This window comes from Danio rerio, chromosome 9, assembly GCF_052040795.2.
Source record: "Danio rerio strain M-AB ecotype USA chromosome 9, GRCz13ab, whole genome shotgun sequence".
Lineage (NCBI taxonomy): Eukaryota > Metazoa > Chordata > Actinopteri > Cypriniformes > Danionidae > Danio > Danio rerio.
Genome location: NC_141029.1, coordinates 43,899,172 through 43,912,921, shown reverse-complemented (window position 1 = coordinate 43,912,921; position 13,750 = coordinate 43,899,172). Strand labels below are relative to the sequence as shown.

General features: G+C 34.0%; 1 protein-coding gene across 36 annotated transcripts in view; it reads right to left on the bottom strand.

The window, feature by feature from the left end:
• The window catches only part of pcbp3 (poly(rC) binding protein 3), a 148,684-nt gene that overhangs the window by 82,727 nt on the left and 52,207 nt on the right, over positions 1-13,750 (bottom strand). For all 36 annotated transcript variants that reach the window (XR_015498848.1, XR_015498849.1, XR_015498850.1 and 33 more), the window contains 3 exons: positions 12,331-12,419; positions 10,052-10,161; positions 9,583-9,725 (listed from right to left, as the gene is read on the bottom strand). The gene's annotated coding sequence lies outside the window, so the exon portion shown is untranslated. The remainder of the gene's footprint in view (positions 1-9,582; positions 9,726-10,051; positions 10,162-12,330; positions 12,420-13,750) is intronic.

Genomic DNA, 13,750 nt, shown 5'->3' with positions numbered 1-13,750 from the left:
ATACATATATAGGGCTATGTTTTCTTAAATTACACACACACGCACGCACGTATGCACGCACGCACGCACGCACGCACGCACGCACACACACCTTTGGTTTTGCAATAAAGGCTTAATCCTATTCAAACATGCGACTAAGCTACTTTAGCTGAAAGAATCTTGCACTGAATGATCATAAAATTTATTAGTGCCTTATTTTATCATTATAGACGCTATTAATTATATTTATCTGATGCAAATCTATAAAAAATATCCCACTGTAAATCTCCTAACTGATTCATGTCTAACTCCTGGCCCAACATAAACCCTGTTTGTGAAACCAGAACATAACACTTTAATAAAAAAATAAAAAAAAATTGAATCTGGCACATGTAAAAACCATATATTTCAGAATTGGATTAATATGGCCTGCTACTGTGGTGGGGCAACATACAGACAGATATTTATGAAAAAAAAATTTGTGAAATTATATGTACATGTGCATGTGTTAGTTCTTCCTCTCAGCAGTTCTTACCGTACACAATCCTGACACAACACAGATCAAATGCTAATGTGCAGTTTTTATGACTGAACATGCTCTCTGTGGTGGCTTCAAAACACGAAAACCCCTCAAGATGGAAACAAGTTTGTGATAATATTAGCTAAATTTGCGGTTCACATCATGAGCAGATTACAAACTGCTTTTGATTTAAAATGACTCCAAAATGAGTCCACATACTGTACGAAATGGACTCTCTCCTTAACAAATCGGTGGCAAAGGAGTCACTGTGCCCTGCTTATGCAAATGTATTCAGTAGCTGGTAAAACAGTCTTCACAGTGAGCCTGAATATATCGATTTGTGGTGAGGTTTACATAAGTTGCATGCTCATTGGCGTCACACACTGCATACATTTACAGAAGTTCAATGAGCTGTGAACTATGAAAAGAGAGAAAGAGGGATAGAGAGAGAACAGAAGAGGAAAATACATGCAATTGAGTACACAAACACAAAACTGAATGAATATAAATAAATACATAATAAACTAAATAAAACAATGACTTATTTTTCCCTATAGATATTTATTCATTCTTTCATTTTCATTCGGCTTAGTCTCTTTATTCATCAGGGGTTGCCCCAGTAATGAACCACTAACTTATCCAGCATTTGTTTTACACAGCGGATGCCCTTCCAGCTGCAACCCAGTACTGGGAAACATCCTTACACACTCATTCACACACATACACTGTGGATAATTTAGTTTATTCAATTGACCTATAGATAGCGCATGTCTTTGGGCAGCGGGGGAAACCGGAGCATCCAGAGGAAACCTATGCCAACACGGGGAGAACATGCAAACTCCACAAAGAAACTGACCCAGCCAGGACAATATCCATTGACCTTCTTGCTTTGAGATGACAGTGCTAACCACTGTGCCACCCTCATTTTAGATTTAAAAATAACATTTTAATTTTATACTTCATGAACAAACACCTATATACAGTACACATACAACATTATTATAACTAAGGCACTACTGTTTTTTTTCTATTTATTTATTTTGACTTTTCCCTTGTTTTAATTTTAAATCAAACAGATTAATTGTATTTTAGATAAAGATATTCTAGTAATTTGTATGTGTTTTGTTAATTGTGCCCTCATTTTTTAATATGTCCATATAGTTCTTCTTATTTTTTTTTATTTTAGACGTTTTATTTTTAAATTAAACTAAATGACAAATTTTAAATATTTATTTGGCTAATTGGAATAAATGTATTTGTTGTATTTTATAATATTCATTCAACTTTCATTTCAAATTACAAACAAGATTAAAACAGGACATGATTACAAATAGCATTATTAGCACCATATAAACATATTAATTATTGTTATTACTTTAATTCATCAGACATACACTGTACAACAAAAACCTTTTAAATTAATATAGCTCACGTAACTGTAGATTATGAATTTTATTAGTGTAAATCTGTCAACATAAGCTTTACGTTATACTTTCTTAAGTCAGCTTTTATTTCAAACTACAAACAGACTAGATTTATGCTTTCAGTTTAAGTTAATTATGATATTAAGTAGAGCTGCACGATAATGGAAAAAAGAACTGACATTATTTTGTATTTCTACATATCTTCTACATATATTGTGATATATATTGATTATATATGAATAGAATTTCATTAAATATATACTACTCCACCAAGAAAAAAAAAATGTTTGGATTGCATTTCTTAACTCCTAATGTCGCTTGTTAACACTCAATGCTTTTTTTTTTCAACACATCCCATAATTTCTGAAATATCAGCTTTTACCAAATGGTTGATATGTTGGTTTATGGTAAAAGTACCGTAATTAACACATATACTATAAAAAAAATTAAATTATGAAGTGTAAGACAAACTTATTTAAAAACATTCTCATTTAACATGTTTTCTTGTTTGTTTGTTTGCTTTTACAATAAAACCAAAATCAAGTGTAGAAGTGCAACAGGACGTTTGTTTAATTTTGTTTTGTAAACAATAAACAATGCTGTGTGTGTAAGCCATTATTTAAATGAAGAATTCGCTATTTTACATTGATTGGGATGATTTGTAAGGGGTGCATTTTCATAAAATATCCAAAAATATCTCTATAAAAATGTCATTAAAAATAAAAGCACAGATAAAAACAAAATAAACAGTGATTTATGGTTTTTGGTGGAATATTATAATAATGAGGAATTTAGTCATCAAATCTATAAATTACACTGTATAGCCTTCATTTTATAAGATAAACATATTTAATCTTTGTTAAAGCAGCAAACTTTGTAATTTCTTGTTCCCAAATGTTTTAAGTTTCTTTAAATCTTACAGTCACAGGTCTTAGAAAATACATTGAGTAAAAAAAAAAAAAAAAAGTCACATTAATAGATTCTGTTATTTTTTATTATAATCCCAACTCAACATTGCATGTTCTGCAAGGTGAATATTGTGGATGCGAACATTGCAGATCGATGCTGAAACTTCAATTGAAGACAGAATCATTAGCCCCCCTGAATTATTAGCCACTCTCTTTATGTTTTTCCCCAATGTCTGTTTAATAGAGAGATTTTTCAACACATTTCTAAACATAATAGTTTAATAACTCAACTCTAATAACTGATTTATTTTATCTTTGCCATGATGGCAGTAATATTTATTAGATATTTTTCAAGACACTTCTATACAGCTTAAAGTGAAATTTAAAAGCTTAACCAGGTTAATTTGGTTAACTAGGCAGGTTAGCATAGTTAGGCAAGTTATTGTATAAGGGTGGTTTGTTCTGTGAAAAAATATATAGCTTTAACGGGCTAATAATATTGACCTTAGATGTTATTTAAAAAATTAAAAACTGCTTTAATTCTAGCCAAAATAAAACAAACAAGCCTTTCTCCAGAAGAAAAAAATATTATCAGACATACTGTGAATCATTTGTGAAATATTTAAAAATGAAAAAAAAAAAAAAAAAAATCAAAGGGGCGCTAATAATTCTGACTTCAACTATATATATTGTGCAGCCCTAATATTAAAATTCTCGGTTTCTCCTTTAAAATTAATATTTTACATTTATATGTATTTGTTTATTTAAACATAAATTGTGTTTTATGCTTTAAATTACTGATGACATTCCTTCCGATTTTAGAGCAGGACTTTAGATCTAGATTTTAGAGCAATTCCCTTTACATAAAAAAGGTTGCCATGTTTTCAGACATGTTCATATATTCACATGAGCTCAAGCAAACAAACAAGTAAATCTGCTCAAGCTGTGCGTTATGAATACATGAATACTAAAGAAAGACAAATGCGATCCTCGGACACGCAGTACACCAGACGGAGTCGCTCTTAAACAGGAGCGAAACGCTCCATCATAAGTCAGCCTCTGACTGCACTCAAAACATTAACTGTGACAAACAGGGGTCTCCAGTCCCTGCTGAGCCCATAATGGCGGCGCTGAGATGTTAATAAGAGTAATCTGCGTGTGCCCTGCATTCACTCATCCTGCACTCACAGATGGGCTTGCCTTTAATGTCGGCCCAGATGACAAGAGCATCATTTAAGCCAAAATACCCCAAAAGCCCAGGCATGCAATGGAGACAGGCTGCGCTCCAGCATGTTAACTACCCAAAAGTCTCTTCTTCTGTGTGGACAGTGTGGAATTTATGTATTTTACTTCATCTTTTGTATATTATTTCTGCAATTAACCTTAACTTTTATGGGGAAACCTTATAAAATGGAGATGCTTAGAGAGTGGAGATTCTGTACCACGGTCACTGATTGAGAGCAAGAGTTTATCTGATGCTAAATATTAAACCTTCTGAGGAAGAAAATTGTATACTGTACCTAAAGCATATAAATAACATGTCCAGGTCACATTTAACCACAAATATATTCAAATAAAGAGTATTATCTGTATTATGGCATACACAGTACAAATGCTGGGTTTCGCACAATTCCTTTATGTTGTCCCAAAGCAAATCGATTAAGGTAACCTAAGAGTTTTTACAAATTTATGTGGATTGGAGATAAAACAATTAAGTTTAATTAAGATAAAACAAATAAGTTTAATTAAGTTAATTATTTTTTTTAAATACAGTTTTATCTTTAATGCATTCCAGAAAAGAAAAAAAAAAAACTATCAGATAAATAATAATAAAAAAAAAAAAATATATATATATATATATATATATATATATATATATATATATATATATATATATATATATATATATATATGTATGTATATAGTAAAAACATAAGATTTATAATAAGTACAAAATTTTACAATTTATAACTACAATGTTTAAAAAAGACTTTTTTGACATATAATTCATTAATTCATTTTTTTTCGGCTTAGTCCCTTTAATGATTAGGGTCACCACAGCGCAATGAACCGCCAACTTATCCAGCATATGTTTTACGCAGCAGATGCCCATCAGCTGCAACTGGGAAACACCCATAAACACTCATTCACATGCATACACTACAGACAATTTAGCTTACCCAATTCACCTATAGCGCATGCCTTTGAACTTTGGGGAAAATCTGAGAACACGGAGGTAACCTACGCAACGGGGAGAACAAAATCCACACAAAAATGCCAAATGACTCAGCCGAGGATCGAACCAGCGATCTTGTTGCTGTGAAGCGGCAGTCCTAACCTCTGAGCCCAAGGCCATGTCAGCCTTTTGTATAATATTCATTCATTCATTCATTCATTCATTCATTTTCTTATCTGCTTAGTCCATTTAGTCTCACTATAGTTGTTAAACGTGATATTTAATTAATCTTGTCTCTAATGACTCTTTTGTGTTTTGAATCTATCAGGTAATGTGTCACAGCGTTAGTACACTGCTTCAATCTTTCACTTTTACACTTGTACTTAGCAATTTAAGAGAAAACCCTTAGATACTGTTGGTTGGTTCCTGTTGGTTGTTTTTACTAGCAATGTTTGTCGGCACCATTATAACCACACAGAGCATTCTGCCTATTCATATAAAGTCCCTCGGATAAAAGTGATTGACAGGTGGTAATTTTTGAGTAATTGTTTTTATTTATTTATGATTTGGTTATGGGTAAAACAAAGACCACGTGGGTAAGATATGAAACGGTGGGCAACAAATACTTAATTTGTTTTGATTTAATTAATTATTCGTTAATAATAAATTCATCACTGCCCACAACAATGATGCCATCGTCCATCGTGATGTTCTACATTAGACATCGTACGATGGCATTGCCCAACCCTAATTGTAAAATGAAGTTGTGGTAACAATAAATTCTAAAAAAAAAAATTACATTATAAATTATGATTTTTACAAATTGTTGGCTGACTTAATTTGCTGACTTGCCTTATAGTTCAATGTAGCGCAATAAATCTGTGTACCACATTATACATTATACAATAAAATCTTTACTATTAATATTATTGTATGTTTTATATTCAAATATTTCCCAAATGATGTTTAAAAGAGCAAAGTACTTTCAAAGTATGTCCTATGATTTTTTTTTTACTTCCAGAGAAAGGCTTGTTTGTTTAATTTCAGCCAGGATAAAATTTATTAATTTTTTAAAAACCAATTTAGTGTCAATAGTAATAGCTCTCTTCAGCATTTTTTTTTCTATTGTCTTTAAAACAAACCACTGTTATACAATGACTTGCCTAATTAACCTAAATTGCCTAATTAACCTAGTTAAGCCTTTAAATGTCACTTTAAGCTGAATACTAATATCTTGGAAAACATCTAGTAAAATATTATGTACCGTCATCATGGCAAAGATGAAATAAATCAGTTATTAAAAATTAGTTATTAACACTATTATGTTTAGAAATGTTTGAAATAAACCTTTCCCTTAAACAGAAATTAGTAAAAACAAATATACAGGGTAGGTTAATAATTCAGGAGGGCTAATCATTTTGACTTCAACAGTATATTGCAAACACATATACATATTACATTAAACTTATTCATCATGTAAAACCATGTTAATAACAAGCCCTGTAAAGAGATACATTGATGTGATGTGTCAGTGCTGGTAAAAAATGGCTCTGCTCAGATTTAGACACAGTCTTCCATCCAATCCAAAGCCTTCCTCCGTGTTCAAAAAGTGAAGCCTGTCATGGTTTGCTCGCCGTGGCATTGTGTCGAAGCTTCGGCATCCCCTTTCACCACCAACATGCGCCAATGTGACACAAGCTCTCGTCGCTCCACACAAGTTATTTTTAATGCGCGGTTCCGCAATCCCTCCACGCATCGCCCTTGAGCCAAAGCTGCCAATGTGGCAAAACTACTCACAATGACAAAGGACACAAACTCCCTTGAGATCTTCCTCTGAGGTGTCTGAGACTGTGACGCAATGTCGTGTGCAGGGAGATGCCGCAAACCTTTAGAACAACCCATGGCGACAGATGCAAACACTCTCAAATACACTATTAATATTCATTACGTTAGTTAGCCTAGTTTCCGCAGCAGTCCCTCAGTCAGAATTAACCAGGGCCAGAATCAAAATCACAGTCAGCAACAGACATGTGCAGATATTCAATTATTCAATATATTGAGATAATGAAGATACACAATATTAATTTAGAGTGCATTAAAAGAATATATAGTTTTTTGTATTTCGGTGGTTGTTCATCACAGCACCAAATACTAGAAGACTTTGACCCTAATCACTACAAACATGCATCAAGAGGCACCTTTTTTTGAATGGTTTACTAAGGACTATGAGTGTTTTGCGTGCTGCACATACTCACATTCAGTGCACCTGCAACTGAAAAAAGTAAACTTGCGAAAAAAAAGTGTGCTACATCAGTTACATCTTCTTTATTCTTCAATCAAATAAAAGCAGAGGCTGGGTTTCCACTGAGGTGACGGCAGTGTTTGTGTTGTCAAGAGGACTATGGAGACATTCAGGGTGTTTTTACATCTGTAGTCCGCTTCATTTGGTCTAGACCAAGGGCAATAAACAATACATTGTAGCCTTTTCTGCCTTCGTTGGGTCCTTTTTACACCACACTGATGGCTTTGGTCTAAACCAGTTGAAAAGAACCAAATTGCACTTATCTGACAAAACCCACATCACTCATTGGCCAGATGTTGTTGAACATAATTCCTAAAGTGCATTTCGATTGGTCAAAATTCACAAGCGGGAAAATCCTGCGAGTAAACAAATCGCCAGACACAAAATGTCACTTTTGACTTTAGAGCTACGACTGTGCTGACTGATTGTATCCCTGCTCATAGTATACTATATAGTTTGTATCCATCACTTTATACATTTTGAGAATGAAGTACGGCTGCGACTGAAAAACAATGTTTTAATGCACAGCAAACGGTGAAGGTGCATCGTCACTCCAGGAAGAGACGTGAATTAATTTTGCTAAACTGCGACATGGTCATTTTCTGGAAATTTTATCAACAATTCATCAGGTAATGCTTTTCCCTTGCTTTCTCTCTGTTTAAAATCATTGGTAAAGCGTTGTCAACAAATATTTTTCCTCCACATTCCATAATGCACAGCGCATTGGCCTACGGCAGCTGGATTAGTCCAAAAAGGCGCAGTACTTATTGCAGTTGTATCTGTTTTAGTTTGGATCATATTCTCACTACAAACGAACTGCTCCAGGGTTCGTTTGAAAGCACACCTCTTCAAGGAGGTCTCAGTATGCGTTTTTGGTCCACTTTTGGTGCGTACTTGATATACTACATTCACACCTGCCCAAACGAACTGCACCAAGAGGGAAAACGAACTTTAGTGCGATTCAACTGAACTAAATAAGGCAGGTGTGAAAGCACCCTTAAAGATGGAGGAGAGAATAGTGGTCACTGTTTCGAGTTATCCGAAGCTGTATGACTTCACAAATTGTGAATATCGCAATATTATTAAGTATTACAATCATATTAATCAACAGCAACGCTCGCACACAATATGCAGCTGATTCAGCTGTTGGCTAGCAACATAAAAAAATGCAGCACACTTTTTTTTTTCTTGTCAACAAAAAAAAAGGCAGTGCGGTGCGCCCCACATTCTCAGAACGAAAACATTTTAGTCAGTGTGATCAGCACCTTAATAGGCGATTTATTTTCAAGCATTAACATTTTCAATCTGGCCTATGACATTGAAAGTTTTGTGACTATATAGGTCTTTTGTTGGTTAACTTTGTACAGTAAGAGTCCATTTGTTAACATGAGTTTTTACAGGGCTGTCTGAAGTACTCAATTCTGATTGGTCAGTCGCAACATTGCAAGGTATGTTATTCTGTGATGATAACCGCTGAATAACACAGGCTCATTTGGGAACTTCAAATCACCTTGACTGTCACTGAATACATTTAAAACCATACACTTACATCCACATTCGTATGTATCTGCTTGTCTGTCATGTTAAGGGTTTTGATTGTTTAATGGCATCTTGTAAATTAGTGTATGCTATATTTTGCCAGTTTTGTTACTTTTAGCTTTGTGTTTTTTTCTCGAATCAGATAAGTGAATCTCTGCATCCACGCTTCCATTTTCAGATGTCTCAATTTTCCCCATCCACACTGACACAGAGCAGCAGCATTTTAAAATCAAAACGGCCTCTTCAATGTTTTCAAAACGCTCTGTTTTTGGGGCTTGAATACACCGGGGTAGTGTGGATGGAAGGCGTAACCGTAGCAAAACTTATGCATTTAATCCTAAAACGTAATAGTGTAAACGGGGACCTAGTCAGCAAAAAACTCACATCACACCAGCTAAATATATCACCGTCAATTTTTGCAACACCACTGCAAATGACTTTCTCCTCAACAAACATGCTCAAAACATTCAAACAGGGGGGTCAGGGGGGGGATCAATCTATGCGCTTTCAATTCAGCACAAAAATAAACCCATGCGCTTCAAGGCCTACAACAGTCAGCGAAAGCTCCCAGATGCATGGATGCTGATTCACCAATAGATTGCCAACAGAAAAGGTCATCCAATTTCCCATAATGCTTTTTCCTGCTCCAAAAAACGGGGGCCTAAAAGGAACTGGTTCTGCAAGATTATAAGGATTAGAAGGAGTTCTAACAAAAGAAAGGGCACCGTACTCACCAGAGTTGCAGAAAGTTGTGGCTCTCAGGACATAAATGGAGAGAGACTGGCCAGATGAAGAGGGGAAGAGAGCGCAGCTGTGTCGCCGTGCGGATCAGTTCATCAGCCTTTAGACTTCTTTCCAGGTTGATAACTGGCCCATTCTGCAGACACAAGGGCAAATCAAAACAGCGAACTGTGTCGTGGTGTCAGTTTAAGCCACGTTTTGTCAGTCATGCGAGGCTGCCGTACGCCGCAGCTTCTCCACATCAGGGTCTCTGTGTAGAGAAATGGGGGTTTGCCTGAAGAGCACGGGTGAAAACACACACAGGCCATATGTGTGCTGATTTACTCATCTCACGCTTTACTGAACGCTTCATCAGGAGCGTCTCGTTAACATCAGCTTCTAGTTAAGTGTTGCGCATTTCACCACTTATAGTAGGGTTTACCTAAAAACATCTGTCAAGTTTGAAGATTTAAGTTTACTAACCAGAGAGGGATCCCAGGAGTCTCTTGGGTTTTCTCTTCCAGGTCATGTGACCACGCGCCGTCACACTTCCAGAAGACTCGGAGGAGTTCAGTCTGTCCAGTGTACCTCACCTTTCATAAAGACAAGGCAAGATTATTTATATAGCACATTTCATACACAATAGTACATCAAAGTGCTTAACATAAACAAGAATAAAAGAAACATTTTTAAAAACAGAACAAAACTTAGATTAAAGGTGTTAAAACAGATTTTGAAGGAATGAAAAAGAAAACAAAAACATAATAGCGCAATCTGTGGGAAGTACCTGTAGCTAAGTGCTCATTCAGTAAAGGCTCAGCTTGATTTGAATGTGCCCAATGTTGGAGTGCATCTGATCATTTCTGGAAGCTGATTCCAGCAGGGGGGACGTAATAGCTGTAGGCAGATTCACCCTGCTTTGACTGAACTCTTTGAATTTCTATTTTACTTGATCCTGATGATCCAAATGATCTGTTATGTTTGTATTTAGTGAGCATATCTGTAATGTATTGAGGTCCTAGGTATGCATAGGACGATAACTGGTTTTAAGGTTTACCGTGGTTTGTAAAATCAAGGTATTAAAACCACAAAAATGTTTTCCTATGCTGTTTCTAACGAGTCTATATAAAGGTTTTTTTTGTGTTTCTTTTATGTGTTGTAAGGAAATCTGTGTTTTTGAAGCTAATGAAGATAGTAGAAGCCAATGGTTTATCTGATTTAGTCTGACATGTTTACTGTTCCAAAATATCATAAATATTTATATAAATGTAATCTACTTTGTTAAATGGGGAAAATAGTTGTTGTTTTTTAATAAGACATGTAAAAAGAAATTATTTTACAGCAGTAACAGGGTTTCCGCAGGGTCTTAAATTGTAGGCCCTAAAGAGTCTTAAATTCACTTACATATTGTGTTGTAGGTCTTAAATTGTTTTAAACAGGTCTTAATTTTCTTTTGTCCAAGTTAAGCTACTCAATTTGGGCCGATATCCATCTAATGATCAAGAATATATCTCAATAAAACCTTATTTTTATATTTAAGTTTTTAAGATTGTTCACAACAGGATGTTAGACATTTTTACAGCAAATTCCCCAAATTAAATTCCCTAATCAGGGGAAAAAACTAAAAACAATTAAACGATTCCTCATGATAATACTGCACTGTAAAACCCAACAGTCAACTTTATCAAAGGAAATGAGTGTAGTTAAGTCAAAATTTACTGAAAGGTAAATACTCATTTGAAGAGTTTTGAAGCTAATGAGTTAATTGAATACCTCATTACTTCCGCTTAAATGGAGTAAGTTCACAGAACTCATATAGATTTGTTTTTTTTTTACTCAAATGGTTTGTTGCAATCGGTTTCCTCAATTGGTTTAAGTTGCCTTAACTTATTGGATTTTACTGTACTCAGTTGGTTTAAGTTCTCTTCATTTATTGTTAAGTTCTCTATTTATTATTTATACTGTGCTCAAATTGCTTCGTTTACTCAAATGGATTAAGTTAACAGTACTCATAACGATTAGTTTTTGAACTTAAAGGGTTTGTTGCAATCGGTTTCCTAAAACAGTTTGAGCTATATTAACTTTTTGGGTTTTATAGTATGGGCCTTCTTTATGGTGTTAAAAGGGTCTTAAAAAGTCTTCAATTTGACTTGATAAAAACTGCAGAAATCCCATGATACCTTGATAACCGCAAAGGTTATCATAGCATCAGAAACGTATACCGGCCCATGCATAGTCCTATTTAGTTATTTATAGACATGTAATAATACTTTAAAATATATTCTGAATGTATCTGGGAGCCAGTGTAAAGATCTAAGGACAGGTGTGATATGCTTTGATTTTCTGGTTTTAGTCAGAATCCTAGCAGCATCGTTCTGTATGAGATGAACTGTCTGACTGTCTTTTTGGGAAGGTCAGTCAGGAGTCCATTACAGTAATCCACTCTGATGTTGATAAAAGCATAAACAAGTCCTCACCGGAAACAAAGAATCTAAATTCTTGCAATGTTTTTGAGATGATAGTATGCTGATTTAGTTACTGCTTTGACATGACTGCTTAAACTTAGTTCTGACTCCAGAATCACACTAACCTTCCTGACCTTATTTTTTGTTGTTTGACCCTTAGAGCCAAGGTACGTATTCTCTTTGAGAACCTCATCCCTGTTCCCACATGCAATGACTTCAGTATTCACTTTGTTTAGCAGAAAGACATATACTGTATGTGTGAGAAAATATGAAATATGCATAAATCTGATGTATTACCTGAGCAACTCCTTGCTGTTCCTCTTTCTAGGGTTTTTTATGTATTTTTTTATTTTAATGGTTTTCTTCTGCTTCTCCAAACCAAGATTCTGCAAGAAAGATAAACAAAAAAATAAAACATGTGAGCATTCTTAATTTATAGAAATAAACTATAGATGTAAATTTATAGTTTAATTCGATTCAATGTGAAATATCAGTACATTTACTTTAGCTATATGCATTTGTCATTCATGTTACGTACATTTTCTTTAACAATTTATGTAATGTAGAAAAAAAAATCTTGCATTACATCCATTTCAAAAGCATATGCCTTAAACAGCCTGCTTTACCAAATGGTTTACACACACAGCATTGTTGGTTTGCAAAACAAAATCAAACAAAAATCCTGTTGCAGTTCTACACTTGATTTTGGTATTATTGTAAAAACAAACTATGTAAACTATGTAAAACTATTATGGCTTACAGCAAAAAATAAAGATAATTTAGTATTTAAAAATGTTTTATTTAGATTTTTTAAATAAATTGGTCTTACACTTCATATTTTTCTGATTTTCATAGTAAATGTATTAATTTCGGTCCTTTTACCATAAACCAACATATCAACCATTTGGTAGAGGTTGATATTTAAGAAATTATGGGATGTGTTGAAAAAAAATGCATTGAGTGTGTTAACTAGCGACATTAGGAGTTTTCTTGGTGTGGCAGTTAAAGGGTTAAACAATATTTACTGTTTTTTTATTAAATTTATCTGATATACACCTATATTATATAACATGCTCAATTAATTGTAAATTCTGAAATTAATTAATAAGAATATATAAAAAATAAGATTCATATTAATTTCAGAATTTACAATTGTGTGAAAATTATGTAATTTATTTAAGTATTTAATGAGTATGAGTTTATAAATATCTATATATACTTGTTTTCTACAGGTTTTCCCATGTAAAATTAACTAGTTAATTCAAATACATATAAGGCATCCATGATGCTTTCCGGACCCGGTTGGTCCAAAAAAACTATTTTACATTTAACATATAAATTTAGTATGACAACAAAATGTCAAAATCCAGATTAAATATTCTGTTGATTTGTCTTAAAATGCATTTAAATAAATAAAACAATACATATATTCTCGGGTCTGTAATGATACAAATATAAATAATAAACATTTTATATAATATATAAATATGTAGGAAGTAATTGTTCATTCATTCATTTTCCAGCACAGCAGAATGAACCACCAATTTATCCAGCATATGTTTTACACAGCGGATGCCCTTCCAGCTGCAACCTAGTACTGGGAAACATCCATACACACTCCTTCACACTCATACACTACAGCCAATTTAGTTTAATCAATTCACCTAGCGCATGTCTTTTTACTGTGGGGGAAACTGGAGCACCCAGAGAAAACCCA